We start from the raw sequence: 27,089 nt of genomic DNA, 5'->3' as shown, positions 1-27,089 counted from the left end.
TTATCAGTAATGCTAGCCGGTATCACATTTATCTACGCTAACTATGCCATTCAAAGATGCTGTACTCCGGGGAATACCCCGATTTAGTACAAGTAGTAGGCTATAGAGACAGCAGTGCTGTATATACACACATACAACCGGCTGCGTGCTTCAAACACTGGCCAACTCAGATTTACATGATGAAAAATAACCTGTTCGGTGCTAGACGTAGTACAGTAAAAGATATAATGTGGAACGCAGGATTTCCGTGAGCTGGCTGAAAAAATGTCCGTCACTCTTTATTGGGGAAAAAATTGGTACAAGCATGTATCCATGCCAAGACGAACACATCAGGCATGAAGTCCAAGGGGGGGAAGTTTCGAGGATTTTTCAGAGCAATTTCAATTGCATTCTAATGTTATCATGTGGTCTTTGCCATGATTTAAACTACCACGGCACATGAACTTCATTCATTCAGGCATAGAACTCAATCAATTGGAAAGTTGTAGTTCATAACGTGATTTTCGTGAGTTTCAAGGTCATTGGCATTTGTATATTGCCACCAGGGGGCGTTGAATAATACAATAACTTAGTATTTCTATATTATATTTGTAACTATGCATATTTTGTTACCACAATCAATTACACAGTTGTAGCTCATGACATCGTCTAAGACTGTGGTGAGTTTTAAGGACATAAGTGATCTTATATGGTCACCAGGGGGCGTTGAATAGTAGAATAACGTAGTATTTCCTTATTTAATTGGTAACGAGACATATTTTGTTATCACAATCGATTACAAAATCGTAGCTTTAAGAATTATCCTCTCTCAGACAACTATTCGGCAATGCTCGTTCTTATAAATGTTATGAAAAGTATATCAGTCTGATGTCATGATATTTCATGGTGAAATAGATTAGTATTTTTAGATGTATGACGTACCCTAAAATCGGTAAAAGTCTCAACAGTAGTTATGTCTATCACTAAAGTATGGTGTACACTGTGGTGACTGTCAGTAAGCAGGTAGAACTTCCGCGCCTTTCAAGTACAATAATTCGTTTTCAACTCTGCGATAGTGTAATGGTTAGAGCACTCGAAACATAGACACTAGGTGTTGAGTTCTAATCCGGGTAGAGTACAATGATGTTTCTATTGTGTGCAATAAAACATGGGATGAATCCGAGAAAAAGGCATTGAAGTCTGAAGCCATTGATAATGGAACGTTTTATTACTAGTATCAAGTAAAGTTTTTAGTTTTTAGTCCCAACAGTTTCGGTGTTACACCTATGGTCCATTGGGGTTCATGACTTGACCATGACGTCGTGTGTTATCATTGTCTGGTTTTGCAATTCTGCCAATTAGCCTTGAAAGTCTATACATCCTTGATAAAACGGCCCCTAAAATGAATGAGTTGCGACCAAAAATTAATTTCAATGACTTCAAGTTTTGTTGTTTGTATTTCTCAAGTGATTGACAAACTCTCCACACACACGCGCTTACTTGGAATCTTATACATGTAGATTGATTAGTTCTCGGTACTGGTACAGATTTGTGCGTCACTAAACCTAAGACCCCCTAAACCTAGTCATGCAAATTTCATTTCGGCGTCCAATTTTGAAATCTGTCATATTCCTTTTATAGGTGTGATTATTTTACCACCATCAATGTATTTATTTCAATGTTTCTGTGGGAACTTAATTCTTGGGCTCTTTTAGTATACCGATGATTAAAGCAATTTGCATCATGTTCCAGGTAACTGTGATTAGTTAGGTCCTCGATATCGCTCCGAGAAAGAAATATTCCACTAGTTTTATTACAATGATTCTGTCTGACTCGTTTGGGTGAAATGATAAGCTATTTACTACAAAAGGGATCCGATAACCATCAGGCAGACATTTTTTGATATTGTTGGGCAAAGGGGTTAGGTGGCTTAAACATATTTTGGCAATTCGTCTAGTCAGCTACTTGGTAAACAATCAGCCAGTGTTCACGTGCCTAAGGTGCCAGGCATGAATGACTTCCACCCTGGAGATGACTGAGCTTGAAAATTTATATCTAGTCATTGTACTGTACAATACAATAAATTAACCAGTAAATCATAAGTGTTTGACTGTAGTGAATTGATATAACAAATAAAAACTCACAATATGTAGAAAAGTTTATTTTCTAACAGGTTCGGGGGTTACTTCTAAACCCCATCATCAGACAAACTAAAATGATTGTGGGTTTTTTTGTTATCATAAGTGTTTGGTGCTTTCGAAGAACGATACTACTCAGAAATCCAATGAACTGTATTACATCGCAAGGGAAAATTTGGTACATGTTCTTAATGAAAAAATGAAAGAAGTGTTGTCATATGCCTAAAGCATGACTAGTAGAAAAATATGGAAGTAGATTATAGTTTTCTGTTGGGTAAATATGATTCAGTGGTGCCCCTTGTCATTGATTACTGTGTACTGTAATGCATTTTTGAGTTTGCGGTATGAACACCTGCAATACAGTGTACATTTATGTATGAGATTATCACTTTCCATTGTGTAACTAGGCTATGTGTAACCAGGCTATGATATACACTGTCTTATTTGAATGTAGGAAAAATTACCCAAGGAAAAAATGGCCAGGAAAAAATGGCCAAGGTATTTGCATAGGAAAAAATGGCCAAGGAAAATTTATTAAAACTTGCCAATGTTATTAAAAAATTAAGCTTTCAATTTAATGACATCATATATTTTTCATGGGGTTTAAAACAATCAAAATCGGTATTAACTAGTTCAGAAATGTGATGAACTTACATTTCATGTCATTACATATGATGAATATATCAAGAACTATCATGCAAGTGGTCAATGAATAAACTTGATAGTGATAAACTTAAACTAAATAAATTAACTAAATTATTATTTCAAAACATCTATGTAAACTATTAGGGCACAGATGTTCTTAAATCATCAAAGGTAAATGCGTTGAAATTGTGTGGTAATTTATATAGCAAACAAGTGCAGGGTCTAATTCAGGAATTGGTCTAATAATGTCAAAAAGTGACATGCCAAAACATCGGAAAACATCAATGCATCAAATTTCGTGTTAGTTAATAAAATGACAGTCAGTTTTCCTTTCACTCTTCCTTGGCCTTTTCTTCCTTGGCCATTTTTTCCGTTCACCGTTTTATTTTACGTTGATGTTCATGACAAATGTATATGCAGTTGCGACGCCACTAATTACATGTGGAATTTTAGCACGTCTTGCAGGCGGTAATTTAGTAGCAACCATAGACTTTCAGTAGAGAGTGGGATGATTTGTAGAACCACAGCAAAAACAACTAAACAAAGCCTTAACGGCGAACATATTTCCAGTATATTTGAATATACTGTTGGAACTGTGGGTTTGGCCTATTTGCCCTTCTGAACAAATTCTATTTTTATTCTCGGGCTTCCAGTCTTTGTGTCTGTGTAAGTCTCTCTCTTCTTTCAGCTACTAAGGTTCATTAATAGTGGGTCGTTCTTGATGTACAAGTTTAGTATGGGTGTCTAGTAGTGCAGTGCAAATAATGGGCTAAGTGCACTACCTAGCGGCTGAATTAGGCATCAAAACTAGTTTTGAAGCGAAATTTGTCTTGACAAGTTTTAGCCATTGGCCCTAGGTACAACATATCCAAGATAATGCTATGAGAACCAACGCATAATAATTTCGGAGTTCACGTTTAAGCCTGAGGCTGAGCCCGAGAACCGTTGTCGCCTTTGGCTTGTACAATGTATATAATATACCTGATGAGGCGGCATTTAGATCAGTTAAAACGATTGAAATATTTGAGATGTATTCGCTTTAACGATGGAGTTTTTAATTGTTCGAATTATGCAGTGGTTTAGATTTTAAATATGTTCTATGACTGAGTTTTGATCCTATGTTTAGTTATGAATTAAATCTTAGGTAAAAAATAAACTAGTTGTTGAAATTAAAAAGTTTGAAGATGTTTTTTCTTTTTTGGTTAATTGATGTTGCGAGCGTTGGAGTTCTGGTAACTAGACATAGGTGATTTTACGTATACTTTTATCCACAAAAGATGTCCCTAACTAGTGAACGATGTCCATATCACAGGACCCTCCCCCCCTTTCCACAAGAGTCCAAAAAATCCACGGCTTCTTAGACGACTATAGTCGAACTAAATGAAATGAAACCGAATGTTGATTTTTCCACCGCTGGATTGACCACAGTTGCTGTAGTTCCGGTCCAGTTCCAAGATGGTCGACAATGTGAAATGCGTCACGATCAAACTGTGGTGCGTTCGGTTATTAGCTCCGCCCGCTAGTCGACTTGCTACGAAAACCGAAGTGCACCCAGGATTTGTGTTCAGAAAACAGGTTTAAAGACCTTCGGTCCAAAACCTACGTCATAAATTTGAATGACAATGAATATAATTAAAAGAAACAGTGTTATTTTAATACCTTGAAAAATGCCTTGATAGTGCTTCTGTTGTGGTATTGGTTTCTTCACCAGTGTTGTGGGTGTTGAACTCCACCTATGTTGTGGTTGGTATATCTTTCAGTGCTGAATCCTACTGTCCTACTAGCGTCGTGGTAATAATTCTTCTAGATGATGTTGCGAGGACACTCTCTCAGATCAGTTCTCCGTCCTTGGTATTGACTCTACACTGCTCCAGAAATAACCTAACAATTGATAAAGTTATCTTTCGTTTATTCTTACTAGATGTAAACAGATCATTCCCCGTAGCGCTCTCTATTCGTGCTTACAAAAACCTCCCTATTTATATTAATTTCTCTTGTGTAACGTGCGCAGGTCCTCTTCCACATATGGCTTGGAATTCATGGCTTGTGACGTATTGATACGTCACAACATTCCTCCCATCCATATATGGGCGATGACGTGTCTGCACACGTCACAAGTTTCTAAAAATATACTTTTTCACTAAACGGAGTCCATGGCCGTACCATATTTGGTTTACCTACGTAGAAACATACGTCACTTCCACACTTGTTTATTAATATACTTTCTATTTATGTTCACGCACGTATATATCCACGCAGGTTGTCTGATACTGCATACTGGCCATGAACACCAGCTTCCATGCATTACTTGTTGAGATTGTTTAAACGCTGATAACTGAACCCTACTACTATGTTCCCGAAAGCTTTATTGTTATAATTCATGAAAGCCAAATAATATTATATCCTAAACGTCTTCATAACACTTCCTTTAGCACATTCGAAATACCCGATGCCTTAAGCGGCTTATACGGTGCCTAAAGAGACGAAAACACAGACTTGTTACAACCAACACGCTGCTGTTTCGTCCTATAAATATAACCAAGTTACGCTCTTCCTAAATCTAGCTTCAAATCAGAAGCAGGAGGCAATCTCACCCCAAAACCACAACGACAGGAATCATTTTCAACTATGTCGAAGAAGTCTTCATAATGGGTCTGGAGACCTTGCCGGAAATAACTTGCTCACAAAATGTCGCGCATGTAAACTCGTCTTTTGTACCGTATTTTCACTTCGTTCACCGAATTTGAACACTTTCGTTATTCGATTAGTGCCATTTAAAACGTTACCAAACAAAGATAAAACGGTGAGAAGATGAAACTGTGAAACGTTTCAGTTACGCAGAAATTAGCAGTCAAAGTTCGGTATTTTTTCGCGAATATATGTTCCATCCGGAAAATGAATACTTTCATTCGCGGGGATCACGTGGGCTCTTTCAGCTAATCACTGCTTTTCAGTGGGGTAGGCCGCCGCCTGCGTGATTGCGTTTTTGACGTCATTGTTAGAAAGCTGCGCTCTGATTGGTTGTTAAGGGAATACCCTCAGCAGCTGCGGTATTCCCCAAACAACCAGTTTAGCTGAACTAGATATTGCACAAGGGAAACACGCCATTTTGACGTCTTGGGTAAGTGAAGATCATGTTTTTTTTGACGCCTTATAAAACGTTTCCATTATGAAACCTAAACAATGTTAACCATTCAGCGTCATTTTACAAACGACAGCCGTAAATCGATGTGCAAAACGACACAGGTCTATGTGTACACAAACAAGCTATCTGGCAAAATGTTATTGACATAGATGTAGAATGGTTTCCTGTGATTATATAATGACCTATATTTGAACGTCGAAATATTATATTGCATTGAATATCATTAGAAGACGTATTGTAATAGTAAAGGATGTATGATTATATCAGAAGCGGCAGGCATAAATAGAAATGATAAGTAAATCGGATTATTCGGTTAAATGGCGGATGTATACACGATTTGGAAGTCTGATATAAAAGTCAGACCCTGACGTGGGCATGCCGGTGGAATGACGAAGCTATCTACGATGTGTGTAGGGCCGGCGTGAATTTCATCAGCGGCTACAAGCGGTCAATATGAAAATGTGTAAACATATGATTTCAATATTCAAACGTTTTAGAAAATATGTTTGATATTAGGAGTATGCAGGTTTCGTGAGATTAGCAATTTATAATAGCATAGCTATCATATACGGCTCCGCGTCCTCTGATGGCATGTGTATTAGGTGACAATTCAATTCAATTTTTTATTGATCCTTATTACATTGAAATTTCGGGATAAAATTCCCAAATTCAATAAATACCAAATTTTAAAATAAATTGATACAACATACATGACACACGGGTAATTCATACAGAACAACATAAGCATGTTATTTTAAATGACAATGTCTACTTCAACCCACCCAGACTCAAGACTCTAGGATATCGAGTGACAGCCAAACCCGTGGCCCGGGCCGGCTGGCTAGGCCACACGATATGCTCGAAGTCATGATGAAGCAGACATCAGAAGAGCTCGTTCTTCAACCATGGAGGCAATGAAGTTGCAGACCAGCTTAGAGGCATAAGTAAATGAAGTCGGTCGCAAGTTCGCGATCAATTATTGAGAATTTTTAATAAAAAATTTAAACCACTACTAGAGTCGAAGACCCGCTGTATCATCTACCCAATCGCCAAATCTCATCATTCCCCAAATTTCTTAAAACTTCGATTTCAAATTTGCAATTCCACATTAGCTTAGCCAAGAAATTATACATTTTTTTCGCAGGCGTCAAATAATTTTCTAAAATTAATTTTCTTGTTGCTGAATATGATAGAATTATCTAATGTAAATTGTTATTAAAATGGAGAGTAAACAAGTACACAGTGAGAACAACATATCATTCTTAAATAGAATTAAAGATACTACAAATGTCAAATCTGTAGATTATAAATTAAAAAAATAACAGAATTAACTTTACTTAAGAAATATTTAATTACAAACATTGAAACAACTACTAATAGATATGGTAATAAATTAATAATTCATTTAGAATATGAAGGATTGGAAGGAAAAAAATAAATTCAGAACATTCTTAGCAGACAGATTTCATAGATTATCTAGTGAAGATATTGAAGAATTATATTCGATTTCTATTTCATATATAAGGGTAAGAATGAAAAAGGGCAACATGATATAGATTTCGAATAATATAAAATCAATTTTAATACAAAAATTTGATATTAAAATGGAAGCAAATATTTTGAAGGATCCGGTTTAATATTTGATGAAATAATATTTATGACGTTAGATGTGTATAACATAAGATATAATAAATTAACTAAATCAAAACCAATTGATGAAAATAATTTATCATATTATAAAGAACCAGATACCAGAATCAAATTATATTAAACTACCATTTAAAACTAATGCTGTTATAAATGTACAAAATTCTGATGATAAATTTTTTCTATGGACAATTATAAGTTGCTTACATCCTGTAACAGATCATATTTGCAGAGTATCAAATTATAAACGATTTGAAAATAATTATAAGATAGACAATTATCCTGTTCAAATTAAACAAATAGAAAAAAAAGAAAATGATAATAATCTGAAAATAAATGTATTTGATCAAATTACCAAATACAAAAGGTGATAGAATTGAACATTATACATTAGAACCTTTATACCCATCAAAAGATTTCGATTCAAATGGTGTTATAGATATACTATATTATGAAAATCATTATATGTGGATTAAACGAATTGATTTATTTTTTAGAACAGAAAATAATCACAAATATAGCTGCAAAGCAGCGATAACGGGTTTTCTGCACAGTCTTAGAATCCAGTTCAACGGTGGATTTCGACAAACCATTTGATAGGGTTCAACATCAGGCATTACTTACTAGGCTATTAGGAAACATCATTAATGATAGGTCGCTCAAATGGCTCAGCACTTATCTCTGAACGAAAACTTGTAGCCGAAATCAACGGTACGCCTCATCTTGGAATAAGTCAGTCTAACTAGTGGAGTCACGCAAGGTAGTATCCTTAGTCGTCTTCTGTTTAATGTCCTGGAAAATGACATACACAGTACCGGTAATCCAAAATATACCAGACCGAGTAAATTTCCAAAACGAACTTAACACGCTGTTCAACCAAAAAACTTAATGTGCCGACAAGAAAATCCTGTTCGAATGAAAACAATTCAGTTTGATCGAACAATACACTTTTTGTTTGAACCAAAACTTTTCTTCATTCTGACAAAAAAATGTGTTCCAATAAAAAGCTATGTTATTGTTGAAATGAAAAACTTTTTGTCCCGGCAAAAAAATTTATTGAGCGAAAACAATTTTTTTCGAACGAATGTTTGAATGAAAACAATTCTGTTCCAATGAACGAAATACTTAATACTTTTGGTTCGGAGAAAAAACTTTTTACAATATACTTGTTCAAACGAAATAAATAATGATCTGACAAGAAAATTCTGTTCAAATTAAAACGATTCTGAACTATTATTCGAACGAAAAATATTTCGTTTGGACAGAAAAAGTTCGTTCAACTTTGTTCTAACGATTGTTTAAAATTGGTTCAATCGAACAGAATATTACGAAAATAAAAAAAACGAAATAAATTTTGTTGCGACGAAAGAGTTTTCAAGCGAAAGGTCTTTTGAAAGAAATAAAAGATATTTCTGGGGCTCCGCAGTAACTTAAAGCCGGACGTAGGTCGGCCTTGCGACGCGATGCAATCATTGCGTTGCATCGCAAGTTTCCGTGCAAGTCGGTTGCGATACGATTGTCAGCAACTGTTCGCGACGTATTTGCCAGTCGCAAGAGCGCGAAGGTCGGTTGTGACAGTCGTGTCGCGTCGCAGAAAGTAGAACACGCGCGACTCCTTGTGACTGGCGTTGCTGACAGTCGCAACCCGTCGCAAGGGAGCGTAGGTCGATGAGTCGTTGCGACACAATCGTCGCTTGCGGTCGCAGTGAGTCACAAGCCGTCGCAAAGCCGACCTACGTCCGGCTTAAATCATTAGCAATTAATGAAATACCAGTTTCATTTATGATGAAAAAACTCAAATGAAAAGTCTGGCTTATAAAGCTGTCTGCTCAGACGAAATTTTCAAAAAAATCTTCATTTTTGGCAATAAAATTGATAATTGTGATTGATAGTTGCAAATCACAACCAGTTAATCAGTAATTAACATGCATTTTAATAAATCTGATTCCTCCTTTACAGTGAACTTAGCTTAAACCTAGTAGAGGCTACTAGCCTATATATATGCGTAGGCCTAACATCCGGACAGATTGGTCGTAGGCCTATTGAATAACAACCCACCTAAATATCGTAAATTTTGTTTTGAAGTTCAATCCAATGAGTCCGTTAATAAATGTTTGAGTCAGTAAAGGTCAGTACCGGTAGGCCTGAAGCCTTAAGGTCGCGTAAAACTCGATAACATCTTCAAGCGACACAACGAACGACCTCCTTTCCCCCACAGCGAACGCTTACTACGAATGTCAAGTGTGAGTCCAGCATACCGATAGGAGTGTGTTATATACTCGTATTTAGTAAATACCTTGTGCATTTGACAATGATCCATATGTACTGTAGGAAATATAGAGTTTTGATGGTATTGATATAGAGGTTGAAGCCCGCGGCCGAATAAAGTAATATATTCTTTTATTTTGATACCTCGTCGACATAACAGCTTTTCTCCGCTATATCTCTTCGGCGTGTTTCATTTAGGCCTACGACTCCCCGGTATACTTATGATTATCTTAGTAAATACACGGTTAATTTGGTAAAGAAAAATAGGTATTGTTAAACTAACTGCTTGAAGCCCGCAACCAAATCACTGGTAGTAATAAATTAATTTGTACTCGATTCGATTCTCATGATGAGGAGAAACTCGCAGCTGATCCCCGGAACGACGATGTAGTGACACACGTCGATTCGTCGATGTTTACGGCTCGACAGTGCTTTTAAAATCTAAAGTAGTAAATTTCCTGTATATCGGTAATATGATTTGATGAGGAAAATGGGCTATTGTTAAAATTAGTTTTTTAAAAACCGCGACAGACTGTGCAATCTCTGGGTAATAAATTTGTTAATTTATGCTTTAATTGATAATCGACGTGACAAGAAACGTGCGGTAGATTTCGTAAAGACGACTTTGAAAAACATGTCGGCTCTTTGAATGGGGCTCAATTTTCGATGTTTACGGCCCGAGAGTGCTTTTGTAGCGTTGATTCTTCAAAATTCGCACGGAGTATTTGTAGATCGAAGTGAGCTGAATGATATCAGACGGATTGTATCGGCAACAGCGGTAATGTCAAAAACCCTATGTACTTTTGACAAAAAAGTGTGGAAAAAATAATAAATATAGCTGCAAAGCAGCGATAACGGGTTTTCTGCACAGTCTTAGAATCCTGTTCAACGGTGGATTTCAACAAAGCATTTGATAAGGCACAACATCAGCCATTACTAAACAGGCTATTAGGAAACAGTATCAATGATAGGTCGCCCAAATGGCTCAGCAGTTATCTCTGAACGAAAACTTGTAGCCGAAATCAACGGAACGCCTCATCTTGGAATAAGTCGGTCAAACTAGTGGAGTCACGCAAGGTAGTATCCTAAGTTATCTTCTGTTTAATGTCCTGACAAATGACATACACAGTAATCCAACATATACCAGACCGAGTAAATTTCCGAATCGACCTTAACACGCTGTTCGACCAAAAAACTTAATGTTCCAACAAGAAAATCTTGTTCGAATGAAAATAATTCTGTTTGATCGAACAATACGCTTTTTGCTTGAACCAAAAATTTTCTTCATTCTGACAAAAAATGTGTTCGAATAAGAAGCTATGTTATTGTTGAAATGAAAAATTTTTAGTCCCGGCAAAAAAATTTGGTCGAGCAAAAACAATTTTTTCGAACGAATGTTTGAATGAAAAGAATTCTGTTCGATTGAACGAAATACTTCATACTTTCGGTTCGAAGAAAAAACTTTTTTCAATATACTTGTTCGAACGAAAAACTTAATGTTCTGACAAGAAAATTCTGTTCAAATTAAAACGATTCTGTTCAATTGAACGATTGTTCGAACGAAAAACCTTTCGTTTGGACAAAAAAAAGTTTGTTCAACTTTGTTCTAACGATTTTTTCAAATTGGTTCAATCATATAGAATATAATTGGTTCGAACGAAATTTATATAAAAATTTATATAAATTTTGATCCGACGAAAGAATTTTCAAGCGAAAAGTCTTTTTAACGAAAAAAAAAAGATATTTCTGGTGCTCCGCAGTAACTTAATGCCGGACGTAGGTTGGTCTTGTGACACGATGTGATCCTCGCGTTGCATCGCAAGTTTCGGTGCAAGTCGGTTGCAATACGATTGTGTGCGACTTGTTTCTGCCAGTCGCAAGAGCGCGTCGGTTGGTTGTGACAGTCGTGTCGCGTCGCAGAAGGTAGAACACGTACGACTCCATGTGACTGGCGTTGCTGAAAGATGAGGACGCCAGTGATATGACGACTGAGTTTCAAGTCGTCAAAACGTCACGATATGTCAACATATTTATGTTGACTCAGTCGCCATCTTATTTCGATATATCGCGATATATCGAAATAAATATGGCGACTTGTCGAGTTGGAACGCGACAACTCAAGGCCCTTCATCGCTTCCGTAGATCTTTCATTAAGTAGGGTCACTTGAATGATCGCTTTAATATCACTTTAAAAAAAAAGAATCTGCCAAAATGACCTTAATATTCGACACTATATCTACGGAAGCGATAAGGGGCCTCGAGATGTCGCGTTCCAACTCGACAAGTCGCCATAATTATGTCGACATACCGCGATATATCGCGTCAAGTCGACATGAATATGTCGATATATCGTGACGTTTTGACGACATATTTCCTTTTCTCGACCATTTTCCTCGCGACAAGTCGACATATTCATGACGACTTGAAACTCAGTCGTCATATTACTGGCGTCCTCATCTTACATTTAGACATGTCTTCAAATGACAGCTTGTCCCGTGGAAAATGAGCAAAAAAGCGAAATTTGTTGTGAAAACGTCGCGATATGTAGACATATTCATGTGGACTTGACGCGATATATCGACATAAATATGGCGACTTGTCGAGTTTGAACGCGACAACTCGAGGCCCTTTATCACTTCCGTACTATATCAGATTAATCGACTTCAAAATAGGCGAAAGCATAAGTCTTTATTACCTTATTAATTGGCCTAATTATTCAAAAGCTAATAGAGTGGGCGACAAAACCAAAAAAATTAATTGTCGCGGGCGATAAAACCAAAATAATCATTTGTCGCAGGCGATAAAACCAAAATAATCAATTGTAGCTGGCGATAAAACCAAAATATTGAATTGTCGCGAGTGACAAAACCAAAAAAATGAATTGTCGCGGGCGATAAAACCAAAATCTTGAATTGTCGCGGGCGACAAAACCAAAATATTGAAATGTCGCGACGTAACCAAATTATTGATTTGTCGCGGGTGACAAAACAAACTAGGGGTCCAGGAACACCATGCCCACTTGGGAAGTGGTTCCAAATGCTCAACAATCTAACAATTTCGATATTGAACGCCCCCTGGTGACCATATACAAAATCCAATGAACTTGATACTCACCACAATCATAGAACATGTCAGCAGCTACGATTTTGTAATTGATTGTGATAACAAAATATGCCTCATTACCAATTTAATATGCAAATACTAAGTTATTCTACTATTTAACGCCCCCTGGTGACCATATTCAAAACCCAATTACCTCGAAACTTACCACAATCATAGAACATGTCATGAACAACATGTTTTTTATTGATCATGGTAACAAAATATGCCTAGGTACCGATATAATAAGGAAATATTAAGTTATTCTGCTATTCAACGCCCCCTGGTGACCATGTAGAAAAAACTATTTTCCTTAAAACTCGCAACAATCATAGATGATGTCATGAGCTACAACTTACCAATTGATTGTGGTTACAAAATATGCATAGGTACGCATATAATATAGAAATGCTAAGATATTGCATTATTCAACGCCCCCTGGTGGCCATATACAAATTCCAATGACCTTCAAACTCACCACAATCATAGAACACGTTATGAGCTACAACTTTCTAAATAATTTTGGTAACAAAATACGCTTAGGTATCAATATAATGTGGAAAAACTTTTTCCCACTTACGAATGAGTACTGGTGACACCAAGATGGCCGCCAATTGCGTCATAATTGGCTGATGAAAAATACCTGTCTCGGGTATAAAACATCCCTTGCCAAAGAATACCCATCACAAATTGCAATGAGAAATGGTAAACCAGTAGGAAGCTACAGGACTCAGAATTCGGGCCAAAATTAACAATTTTTGCCACAAAAGGTCATAGGACGGCCATCTTGAGTCCGATCGAGGGCCCTGGAGGGATTCACATATATCCGAAAGATCAAGGTAATTGATCAAAGCGTCTTCAAAATTTCCCCATGAAAACTTCGAAAATGTTTAAAAAGTGCTGATTTTGGCAAACAACAATGGCTGCCAGTCGGCCATCTTGAATCTGACAGGGCCAGTTTTTGGGCTGACGATGTGTCTAGGGTAGATACATGTATAAACCAAATATCAAGACCTTACCTTGAAGCGTCTTCAAAACTTCCCAAAATAACTGGATTCCGTCTATGGACGGACGAAAAGTGAACACAATAGCCCGCTGGGACTAAAGTCCCAAGTGGACTGAAAAAGAATTGTCGCGGGCGACAAAACCAAACTAATGAATTGTCGCGGGCGATAAAACCAAACTAACGAATTGTCGCGGGTGATAAAACCAAAATATTGAATTTTCGCGGGCGACAAAACCAAACTAATGAATTGTCGCGGGCGATAGAACAAAACTAATGAATTGTCGCGGGCGATAAAACCGTAATAATGAATTGTCGCGGGCGATAAAACCAAAATAATGAATTTTCTCAGGCGACAAAACCAAAATAATGAATTATCGCGGGCGATAAAACCAAAATATTGAATTGTCGCAGGCGATAAAACCAAAAAAGAAAATTGTCGCGGGCGAAAAAAACAAAATATAAAACCAAAATAATGAATTGTCGCGGGTGACAAAACCAAAAAAGAAAATTGTCGCGGGCGAAAAAAACAAAATATAAAACCAAAATAATGAATTGTCGCGGGTGACAAAACCAAAAAGAACAATTGTCGCGGGCGACAAAACCAAAATAATGCATTGTCGCTGGCGATAAAACCAAAGTAATGAATTGTCGTGGGCGATAAAACCAAAATAATGAATTGTCGCGGGCGACAAAATCAAAATCATTGTTTTCTCGCGTTATTTTAGTTTTGTCGTTTTGTCGTAATGTCGCCCTCATTTGCATATTCGTGTTTAGTTATCTTATCAGCCACCATACTAAAGCTTTAAGGTCGCGTAAAACTCGATAAACACTTCAAGCGACACAGCGAACGATCTCCTTTCCCCCACAGCGAACGCTTACTCCGAATGTCAAGTGTGAGTCCAGCATACGGATAGGAGTGTGTTTTATACTTGTATTTAGTAAATACCTTGTGGATTTGACAATGACCGGTATGTACTGTAGGAAATATAGAGTATTGATGGTATTGATATGGAGGGCCGCGGCCGAATAAAGTAATATATTCTTTTATTTTGATACCTCGTCGACATAACAGCTTTTCTCCGCTATAATCTCTTCGGCGTGTTTAGTTTAGGCCTACGACTCCCCGGTACACTTATGATTTATCTTAGTAAAAACACGGTAAATTTGGTAAAGAAAAATAGGTATTGCTAAATTAACTGCTTGACGCCCGCAGCCAAATCACTGGTAGTAATAAATTAATTTGTACTCGATTTGATTCCCATGATGAGGTGAAACTCGCAGCTGATTCCCGGAACGACGATGTAGTGACACACGTCGATTTGTCGATGTTTACGGCTCGACAGTGCTTTTAAAATCTAAAGTAGTCAATTTCCTGTGTATCAGTAATATAATTTGATGAGGAAAATGGGTTACTGTTAAAATTAGTTTTTAAAAACCGCGACAGAATGTGCAATCTTTGGGTAATAAATTTGTTAATTTATGCTTGAATTGATAATTGATGTGACAAGAAACGTGCGGTAGATTTCGGAAAGAGGACTTAGAAAAACATGTCGGCTCTTTGAATGGGGCTCAATTTTCGATGTTTACGGCCCGACAGTGCTTTTGTAACGATGATTCTTCGAAATACGCATGGGGTATTTGTAGATCCAAGTGAGCTGAATGATATCAGACGGATTGTATCGACAACAGCGTCAAGGTAACAAAGCCTTTGTTCTTTTAATAAAAATAGTGTGGAAGAAAAAAATAATAAATATAGCTGCAAATCAGCGATAACGGGTTTTCTGCACAGTCTTAGAATCCTGTTCAACGGTGGATTTCAACAAAGCATTTGATAAGGCTCAACATCAGCCATTACTAAAGAGGCTATTAGGAAACAGTATCAATGATAGGTCGCCCAAATGGCTCAGCAGTTATCTCTGAACGGAAACTTGTAACCGAAATCAACGGGACGCCTCATCTTGGAATGAGACGGTCTAACTAGTGGAGTCACGCAAGGTAGTATCCTAAGTCGTCTTCTGTTTAATGTCCTGACAAATGACATACACAGTAATCCAAAATATACCAGACCGAGTAAATTTCCAAAACGACCTTAACACACTGTTCAACCAAAAAACTTAATGTTCCGACAAAACCACGGGGACAAAACTAAAATTATGAATTGTCGCGGGTGACAAAACCAAAATATTGAATTGTCACGGGCGACAAAACCAAAATAATGAATTGTCGCGGGCGATAAAACCACAATAATGAATTGTCGAGGGCGTTAAAACCAAAATATTGAATTGTCGCGGCGATAAAACCAAAATAATGAATTGTCGCGGACGACAAAAACAAAATATTGAATTGTTGCATGCGAAAAAACCAGAATAATGAATTGTCGCGGGCGACAAAACCAAACTAGGGGTCCAGGGACACCTTGCTCACTTGGGAAGTGGTTTCAAATGCTCAAAAATCTAACAATTTCAATACATAACGCCCTCTAGTGACCATATACAAAAACCAATGACCTTGAAACCCACCACAATCATAGAGCATGTGAGCAGCTATGATTTTGTAATTGATTGTGATAACAAAATATGCCTCGTTACCAATTTAATATGGAAATACTAAGTTATTCTACTATTCAACGCCCCTGGTGACCATATGCAAAACCCAATGACCTTAAAACTCACCACAATCGTAGTACATGTCATGAAATACAACTTTGCAATTGATCATAGTAACAAAATATGCCTAGGTACCAATCTAATAAGGAAATACTAAGCCATTCTACTATTCAACGCCCCCTGGTGACTATACGGAATAACTAATGTCCTTAAAAACTCACCACAATCATAGACGATGTCACGATGTCATGATCTACAACTTTGCAATGGATCATGGTAACAAACTATGCCTAGGTACCAATCTAATAAGGAAAAACTAAGCTTTTCTACTATTCAACGCCCCCTGGTGACTATATGGAATAAATAATGTCCTTAAAAACTCACCACAATCATAGACGATGTCATGAACTACAACTTAGCAATTGATCATGGTAAAAAAATATGCCTTGGTACAAATATAATATAGCAATACTAAGTTATTGTATTATTCAACGCCCCCTGATGGCCACATACTAAAACCAATGACCTTGAAACTCACGAAAATCATAGAAGACGTTATGGGCTACAACTTTCCAATTGAATATAGTAACACAATATGCTTAGGTATCAATTTAATGTGGAAAAACTTTTTCCCACCTACGAATGAGTACTGATGACACCAAAATGGCCGCCAATTGCGTCATAATTGGCTGATCAAAAATACCAGTCCCAGGTATAAAACATCCCTCTCTAAAGAATACCCATCAGCAGTTGCAATGAGAAATGGTAAACCAGTAGGAAGCCACAGGACCTAGAATTTTGGCCAAAATTTACATTTTTGGGCACTTAAAAAGGTCATAGGACGGCCATCTTGAGTCAGATCGACCCAATTTTCTTATGCTGATGGGCCTTTGGTAGATTCAAATATAAACGAAAGCTCAAGGTAATTGATCAAAGCGTCTTCAAAATTTCCCCATGAAAACTTCGAAAATGTTTAAAAAGTGCTGATTTTGGCAAACAACAATGGCTGCCAGTCGGCCATCTTGAATCTGACAGGGCCAGTTTTTGGGCTGACGATGTGTCTAAGGTAGATACATGTATAAACCAAATATCAAGACCTTACCTTGAAGCGTCTTCAAAACTTCCCAAAATAACTGGATTCCGTCTATGGACGGACGAAAAGTGAACACAATAGCCCGCTGGGACTAAAGTCCCAAGTGGACTGAAAAAGAATTGTCGCGGGCGACAAAACCAAACTAATGAATTGTCGCGGGCGATAAAACCAAACTAACGAATTGTCGCGGGTGATAAAACCAAAATATTGAATTTTCGCGGGCGACAAAACCAAACTAATGAATTGTCGCGGGCGATAGAACAAAACTAATGAATTGTCGCGGGCGATAAAACCGTAATAATGAATTGTCGCGGGCGATAAAACCAAAATAATGAATTTTCTCAGGCGACAAAACCAAAATAATGAATTATCGCGGGCGATAAAACCAAAATATTGAATTGTCGCAGGCGATAAAACCAAAATATTGAATTGTCGCGGGCGACAAAACCAAAAAAGAAAATTGTCGCGGGCGAAAAAAACAAAATATAAAACCAAAATAATGAATTGTCGCGGGTGACAAAACCAAAAAGAACAATTGTCGCGGGCGACAAAACCAAAATAATGCATTGTCGCTGGCGATAAAACCAAAGTAATGAATTTTCGTGGGCGATAAAACCAAAATAATGAATTGTCGCGGGCGACAAAATCAAAATCATTGTTTTCTCGCGTTATTTTAGTTTTGTCGTTTTGTCGTAATGTCGCCCTCATTTGCAATAATGAATTGTCGCGGGTGACAAAACCAAAATGGTGAATTGTCGCGGGCGACAAAACCAAAATAATGAATTGTCGCGGGCGATAAAACCGTAATAATGAATTGTCGCCGGCGATAAAACAAAAATAATGAATTGTATCGGGCGACAAAACCAAAATAATGAATTATCGCGGGCGATAAAACCAAAATACCGAATTGTCGCGGGCGACAAAACCAAAAAAAAAATTGTCGCGGACGACAAAAACAAAATATAAAACCAAAATAATGAATTGTCGCGGGCGACAAAACCAAAAAGAAGAATTTTCGCGGGCGACAAAACCAAAATAATGAATTGTCGCTGGCGATAAAACCAAAGTAGTGAATTGTCGTGGGCGATAAAACCAAAATATTGAATCTTCGCGGGCGACAAAACCAAAATAATGAATTGTCGCGGGCGACAAAATCAAAATCATTGTTTTCTCGCATTATTTTAGTTTTGTCATTTTGTCGTAATGTCGCCCTCATTTGCATATTCGTGTTTTTTTATCTTATCAGCCACCATACTAAAGCCTTAAGGTCGCGTAAAACTCGATAAACACTTCAAGCGACACAGCGAACGATCTCCTTTCCTCCACAGCGAACGAATTGTCGCGGGCGACAAAAACAAAATATTGAATTGTCACGTGCGACAAAACCAAAATAATGAATTGTCGCGAGCGACAAAACCAAAATAATGAATTGTCGCAGGCGACAAAACCAAGATAATGAATTGTCGCAGGCGATAAAACCAAAAAGATGAATTGTCTCGGGCGACAAAACCAAAATATTGAATTGTCGCGGGCGACAAATCCAAAAAATGAATTGTTCCGGGCGATAAAACCAAAATATTGAAGTGTCGCAGGCGATAAAACCGCGACAAAAAGAGAAAAAAATTGTCGCGGGCGATAAAACCAAAATATTGAATTGTCGTGGGCGACAAATCCAAAAAATGAATTGATAAAATAATGAATTGTCGCGGGCGATAAAACCAAAATATTGAATTGTCGTGGGCGACAAATCCAAAAAATGAATTGTCGCGGGCGATAAAACCAAAATCTTGAATTGTCGCCATTGTCGTGTGCGACAAAACCAAAATAATGAATTGTCGCGGGCGATAAAACCAAAATAATGAATTGTCGCGGGCGATAAAACCAAAATATTGAATTGTCGTGGGCGACAAAATCAAAATATTGTTTTGTCGCGGTTGAAAAAACCAAATTAATGAATTGTCGCGGGCGATAAAACCAAAATAATGAATTTTCGCGGGCGATAAAACCAAAATCTTGAATTGTTGCCATTGTCGTGTGCGACAAAACCAAAATAATGAATTGTCGCGGGCGATAAAACCAAAATAATGAATTGTCGCGGGCGATAAAACCAAAATATTGAATTGTCGCGGGCGATAAAACCAAAATATTGAATTGTCGCGGGCGACAAATCCAAAAAATGAATTGTCGCGGCAGAAAAACCAAAATCTTGAATTGTCACGGGTGAAAAAACCAAACTAATGAATTGTTGCGGGCGATAAAACCAGAATAATGAAATGCGCGGGCGATAAAACCGCGACAAAAAAAAAAATTGTCGCGGGCGATAAAACCAAAATAATGAATTTTCGCGGGCGATAAAACCAAAATATTGAATTGGCATGAGCGACAAAACCAAAATATTGATTTGTCGCGGGTGACAAAACCAAAATATTGATTTGTCGCAGGTGACAAAACCAAATTAATGAAATGTCGCGGGCGATAAAACCAAAATAATGAATTGTCGCGGGCGATAAAACCAAAATAATGAATTGTCGCGGGTGACAAAACCAAAATGGTGCGATAAAACCAAAGTAGTGAATTGTCGTGGGCGATAAAACCAAAATATTGAATCTTCGCGGGCGACAAAACCAAAATAATGAATTGTCGCGGGCGACAAAATCAAAATCATTGTTTTCTCGCATTATTTTAGTTTTGTCATTTTGTCGTAATGTCGCCCTCATTTGCATATTCGTGTTTTTTTATCTTATCAGCCACCATACTAAAGCCTTAAGGTCGCGTAAAACTCGATAAACACTTCAAGCGACACAGCGAACGATCTCCTTTCCTCCACAGCGAACGAATTGTCGCGGGCGACAAAAACAAAATATTGAATTGTCACGTGCGACAAAACCAAAATAATGAATTGTCGCGAGCGACAAAACCAAAATAATGAATTGTCGCAGGCGACAAAACCAAGATAATGAATTGTCGCAGGCGATAAAACCAAAAAGATGAATTGTCTCGGGCGACAAAACCAAAATATTGAATTGTCGCGGGCGACAAATCCAAAAAATGAATTGTTCCGGGCGATAAAACCAAAATATTGAAGTGTCGCAGGCGATAAAACCGCGACAAAAAGAGAAAAAAATTGTCGCGGGCGATAAAACCAAAATATTGAATTGTCGTGGGCGACAAATCCAAAAAATGAATTGATAAAATAATGAATTGTCGCGGGCGATAAAACCAAAATATTGAATTGTCGTGGGCGACAAATCCAAAAAATGAATTGTCGCGGGCGATAAAACCAAAATCTTGAATTGTCGCCATTGTCGTGTGCGACAAAACCAAAATAATGAATTGTCGCGGGCGATAAAACCAAAATAATGAATTGTCGCGGGCGATAAAACCAAAATATTGAATTGTCGTGGGCGACAAAATCAAAATATTGTTTTGTCGCGGTTGAAAAAACCAAATTAATGAATTGTCGCGGGCGATAAAACCAAAATAATGAATTTTCGCGGGCGATAAAACCAAAATCTTGAATTGTTGCCATTGTCGTGTGCGACAAAACCAAAATAATGAATTGTCGCGGGCGATAAAACCAAAATAATGAATTGTCGCGGGCGATAAAACCAAAATATTGAATTGTCGCGGGCGATAAAACCAAAATATTGAATTGTCGCGGGCGACAAATCCAAAAAATGAATTGTCGCGGCAGAAAAACCAAAATCTTGAATTGTCACGGGTGAAAAAACCAAACTAATGAATTGTTGCGGGCGATAAAACCAGAATAATGAAATGCGCGGGCGATAAAACCGCGACAAAAAAAAAAATTGTCGCGGGCGATAAAACCAAAATAATGAATTTTCGCGGGCGATAAAACCAAAATATTGAATTGGCATGAGCGACAAAACCAAAATATTGATTTGTCGCGGGTGACAAAACCAAAATATTGATTTGTCGCAGGTGACAAAACCAAATTAATGAAATGTCGCGGGCGATAAAACCAAAATAATGAATTGTCGCGGGCGATAAAACCAAAATAATGAATTGTCGCGGGCGACAAAACCAATATTATTTTTTTGTCGCGTTATTTTAGTTTTGTCATAATGTCGCCCTCATTTGCATATACGTGTTTTTTTTTACGCATGGCCCTTATCAGCCACCATACTAAAGCCTTACGGTCGCGTAAAACTCGATAAACACTTCAAGCGACACAGCGAACGATCTCCTTTCCCCCACAGCGAACGCTTAACCTAGTAGAGGCTACTAGCCTATGTAGGCCTATGTATATGCGTAGGCCTAACATCCGGACAGATTGGTCGTAGGCCTATTGAATTTAACAACCCACCTAAATATCGTAAATTTTGTTTTGAAGTTCAATCCAATGAGTCCGTTAATAAACGCAACAATTGTACTGTGTTTGTTTGAGACAGTAAAGCTCAGTACCGGTAGGCCTAAAGCCGCGTCAAACTCGATAAACACTTCAAGCGACACAGCGAACGATCCCTTTCCCCCACAGCGAACGCTTACTCCGAATGTCAAGTGTGAGTCCAGCATACGGAAAGGATTATGTGTTATATACTTGTATTTAGTAAATACCTTGTGCATTTGACAATGATCGGTATGTACTGTAGGAAATATAGAGTATTGATGGTATTGATATAGAGGTTGAAGCCCGCGGCCGAATAAAGTAATATATTCTTTTATTTTGATACCTCGTCGACATAACAGCTTTTCTCCGCTATATCTCTTCGGCGTGTTTAGTTTAGGCCTACGATTCCTCGGTACACTAAAGATTTATCTTAGTAAATACTCGGTTAATTCGGTAAAGAAAAATAGGTATTGTTATACTAACTCCTTGAAACCCGCAGCCAAATTACTGGTAGTAATAAATTAATTTGTACTCGATTTGATTCTCATGATGAGGAGAAACTCGCAGCTGATCCCCGGAACGACGATGTAGTAACACACGTCGATTCGTCGATGTTTACGGCTCGACAGTGCTTTTAAAATCTAAAGTAGTAAATTTCCAGTGTATCGGTAATATGATTTGATGAGGAAAATGGGCTATTGTTAAAATCACTGTTTGAAGACCGCGACTGAATTTGAAGTCTGCGGCAATAAATTAGTTCATTTATACTTGAATTGATAATCGATAAAACCAAAATATTGAATTGTCGCGGGCGACAAATCCAAAAAATGAATTGTCGCGGCAGAAAAACCAAAATCTTGAATTGTCGCGGGCGAAAAAACCAAACTAATGAATTGTTGGGGGCGTTAAAACCAAAATAATAAATTGTCGCAGGCGATAAAACCAAAAAAATGAATTGTCGCGGGCGATAAAGCCAAAATCATGAATTGTCGCGGGCGACAAAACCAAAATATTCAATTGTCGCAGGCGACAAAACCAAACTAATGAATTGTCGCAGGCGATAAAGCCAAAATAATGAATTGTCGCGGGCGATAAAACCAAAATATTGAATTGTCGTGGGCGACAAACCCAAAAAATGAATTGTCGCGAGCAATAAAACCAAAATAATGAATTGTCGCGGGCGATAAAACCAAAAAAATAATGAATTGTTGCGGGCGATAAAACCAAAATATTGAAGTGTCGCAGGCGATAAAACCGCGACAAAAAGAGAAAAAAATTGTCGCGGGCGATAAAACCAAAATAATGAATTGTCGCGGGCGATAAAACCAAAATATTGAATTGTCGTGCGCGACAAATCCAAAAAATGAATTGTCGCGGGCGATAAAACCAAAATCTTGAATTGTCGCCATTGTCGTGTGCGACAAAACCAAAATAATGAATTGTCGCGGGCGATAAAACCAAAATAATGAATTGTCGCGGGCGATAAAACCAAAATATTGAATTGTCATGGGCGACAAATCCAAAAAATGAATTGATAAAATAATGAATTGTCGCGGGCGATAAAACCAAAATATTGAATTGTCGTGGGCGACAAATCCAAAAAATGAATTGTCGCGGGCGATAAAACCAAAATAATGAATTGTCGCGGGCGATAAAACCAAAATATTGAATTGTCGTGGGCGACAAAATCAAAATATTGTTTTGTCGCGGGTGACAAAACCAAATTAATGAATTGTCGCGGGCGATAAAACCAAAATAATGAATTGTCGCAGGCGATAAAACCAAAATAATGAATTGTCGCGGGCGATAAAACCAAAATATTGAATTGTCGCGGGCGACAAATCCAAAAAATGAATTGTCGCGGCAGAAAAACCAAAATCTTGAATTGTCGCGGGTGAAAAAACCAAACTAATGAATTGTTGCGGGCGATAAAACCAAAATAATGAAATGCGCGGGTGATAAAACCGCGACAAAAAAAAAATTGTCGCGGGCGATAAAACCAAAATAATGAATTTTCGCGGGCGATAAAACCAAAATATTGAATTGGCATGAGCGACAAAACCAAAATATTGATTTGTCGCGGGTGACAAAACCAAAATATTGATTTGTCGCAGGTTGTCGCTGAACGGAAACTTGTAACCGAAATCAACGGAACGCCTCATCTTGGAATGAGACGGTCTAACTAGTGGAGTCACGCAAGGTAGTATCCTAAGTCGTCTTCTGTTTAATCTCCTGACAAATGACATACACAGTAATCCAAAATATACCAGACCGAGTAAATTTCCAAAACGACCTTAACACACTGTTCGATCAAAAAACTTAATGTTCCGACAAAACCACGGGCGACAAAACCAAAATTATGAATTGTCGCGGGTGACAAAACCAAAATATTGAATTGTAACGGGTGACAAAAGAAAAATAATGAATTGTCGCGGGCGATAAAACCAAAATAATGAATTGTCGCGGGCGATAAAACCACAATAATGAATTGTCGCGGGCGTTAAAACCAAATCATTGAATCTTCCCGGGCGATAAAACCAAAATAATGAATTGTCGCGGACGGCAAAAACAAATTAATGAATTGTTGCGTGCGACAAAACCAAAATAATGAATTGTCGCGGGCGACAAAACCAAACTAGGGGTCCAGGGACACCATGCTCACTTGGGAAGTGGTTTCAAATGCTCAACTATCTAACTATTTAAATACATAACGCCCTCTAGTGACCATATACAAAAACCAATGACCTTGAAACCCACCACAATCATAGAACATGTGAGCAGCTATGATTTTGTAATTGATTGTGATAATAAAATATGCCTCGTTACCAATTTAATATGGAAATACTAAGTTATTCTACTATTCAACGCCCTCTGGTGACCATATGCAAAACCCAATGACCTTAAAACTCACAATCGTAGTACATGTCATGAAATACAATTTTGCAATTGATCATAGTAACAAAATATAAGGAAATACTAAGCCTACTAAATAAGGAAATACTAAGCCATTCTACTATTCAGCGCCCCCTGGTGACTATATGGAATAACTAATGTCCTTAAAAACTCACCACAATCATAGACGATGTCATGAACTACAACTTAACAATGGATCATGGTAACAAACTATGCCTAGGTACCAATCTAATAAGGAAAAACTAAGCTTTTCTACTATTCAACGCCCCCTGGTGACTATATGGATTAACTAATGTCCTAAAAAACTCACCACAATCATAGACGATGTCATGAACTACAACTTTGCAATTGATCATGGTAACAAAATATGCCTTGGTACAAATATAATATAGCGATACTAAGTTATTGTATTATTCAACGCCCCCTGATGGCCACATACAAAAACCAATGACCTTGAAACTCACCAAAATCATAGAACACGTTATGGGCTACAACTTTCCAATTGAATATAGTAACACAATATCCTTAGGTATCAATTTAATGTGGAAAAACTTTTTCCCACCTACGAATGAGTACTGATGACACCAAGATGGCCGCCAATTGCGTCATAATTGGCTGATCAAAATACCTGTCCCAGGTATAAAACATCCCTCTCTAAAGAATACCCATCAGCAATTGCAATGAGAAATGGCAAACCAGCAGGAAGCTACAGGACCTAGAATTCTGGCCAAAATTGACATTTTTGGGCACTAAAAAGGTCATAGGACGGCCATCTTGAGTCAGATCGACCCAATTTTCTTATGCTGATGGGCCTTTGGTAGATTCAAATATAATCGAAAGATCAAGGTAATTGATCAAAGCGTCTTCAAAATTTCCCACGAAAACTTCGAAAATGTTTAAGAAGTGCTGATTATGGCAAACAACAATGGCTGCCAGTCGACCATCTTGAATCTGACAGGGCCGGTTTTTGGGCTGATGATGTGTCTAGGGTACCGGTAGATACATGTATAAACCAAATATCAAGACATTACCTTGAAGCGTCTTCAAAACTTCCCGAAATAACTGGATTCCGTCTATGGACGGACGGACGGACGGACGAAAAGTGAACGCAATAGCCCGCTGGGACTAAAGTCCCAAGTGGACTGAAAAAGAATTGTCGCAGGCGACAAAACCAAACTAATGAATTGTCGCGGGTGATAAAACGAAAATATTGAATTGTCACGGGCGACAAAACCAAACTAATGAATTGTCGGGGGCGATAAAACCAAACTATGAATTGTCGCGGGCGATAAAACAAAAATATTGAATTGTCGCGGGCGATAAAACCAAAATATTGAATTGTCGCGGACGAAAAAACCAAACTAATGAATTGTCGCGGGCGATAAAACCAAACTATGAATTGTCGCAGGCGATAAAACCACAATAATGAATTCTCTCGGGCGACAAAAACATAATATTTAATTGTCACGTGCGATAAAACCAAAATAATGAATTTTCGCGGGCGACAAAACCAAAATAATGAATTGCCCCGGGCGATAAAACCAAAACAATGAATTCTCTCGGGCGACAAAAACATAATATTTAATTGTCACGTGCGATAAAACCAAAATAATGAATTTTCGCGGGTGACAAAAAAAAATGAAACCAAAATAATGAATTGTCGCGGGCGACAAAAACAAAATATAGCTGCAAAGCAGCGATAACGGGTTTTCTGCACAGTCATAGAATCCTGTTTAACGGTGGATTTCGACGAGGCATTTGATAAGGCACAACATCAGCCATTACTAAACAGGCTATTAGGAAACAGTATTAATGATAGGTCGCCCAAATGGCTCAGCAGTTATCTCTGAACGAAAACTTGTCGCCGAAATCAACGGAACGCCTCATCTTGGAATAAGTCGGTCAAACTAGTGGAGTCACGCAAGGTAGTATCCTAAGTTGTCTTCTGTTTAATGTCCTGACAAACGACATACACAGTAATCCAACATATACCAGACCGAGTAAATTTCCAAAATTTCCAATTCGAATGAAAATAATTCTGTTTGATCGAACAATACGCTTTTTGCTTGAACCAAAAATTTTCTTCATTCTGACAAAAAATGTGTTCGAATAAAAAGCTATGTTATTGTTGAAATGAAAAGTTTTAAGTCCCGGCAAAAAAATTTGGTCGAGCGAAAACAATTTTTTCGAACGAATGTT

General features: G+C 37.7%; 1 long non-coding RNA gene across 1 annotated transcript; it reads right to left on the bottom strand.

Annotated features, from left to right (window-relative positions):
- Nucleotides 1–1,190: 1,190 nt before the first annotated feature.
- LOC141899643 (uncharacterized) lies at nt 1,191–22,122 on the bottom strand. Its single transcript, XR_012618639.1, has 3 exons — nt 22,052–22,122; nt 4,422–4,643; nt 1,191–1,376 (listed from the first exon to the last, which is right to left on the bottom strand). It is a non-coding gene; the product is annotated as an uncharacterized LOC141899643 (long non-coding RNA).
- Nucleotides 22,123–27,089: the final 4,967 nt, after the last annotated feature.

Source organism: Tubulanus polymorphus, chromosome 2 (genome assembly GCF_964204645.1).
Source record: "Tubulanus polymorphus chromosome 2, tnTubPoly1.2, whole genome shotgun sequence".
Classification (NCBI taxonomy): Eukaryota; Metazoa; Nemertea; class Palaeonemertea; order Tubulaniformes; family Tubulanidae; genus Tubulanus; species Tubulanus polymorphus.
Note: the sequence above shows the minus strand (reverse complement) of the source record. Positions and strands in the feature narration are given on the sequence as shown.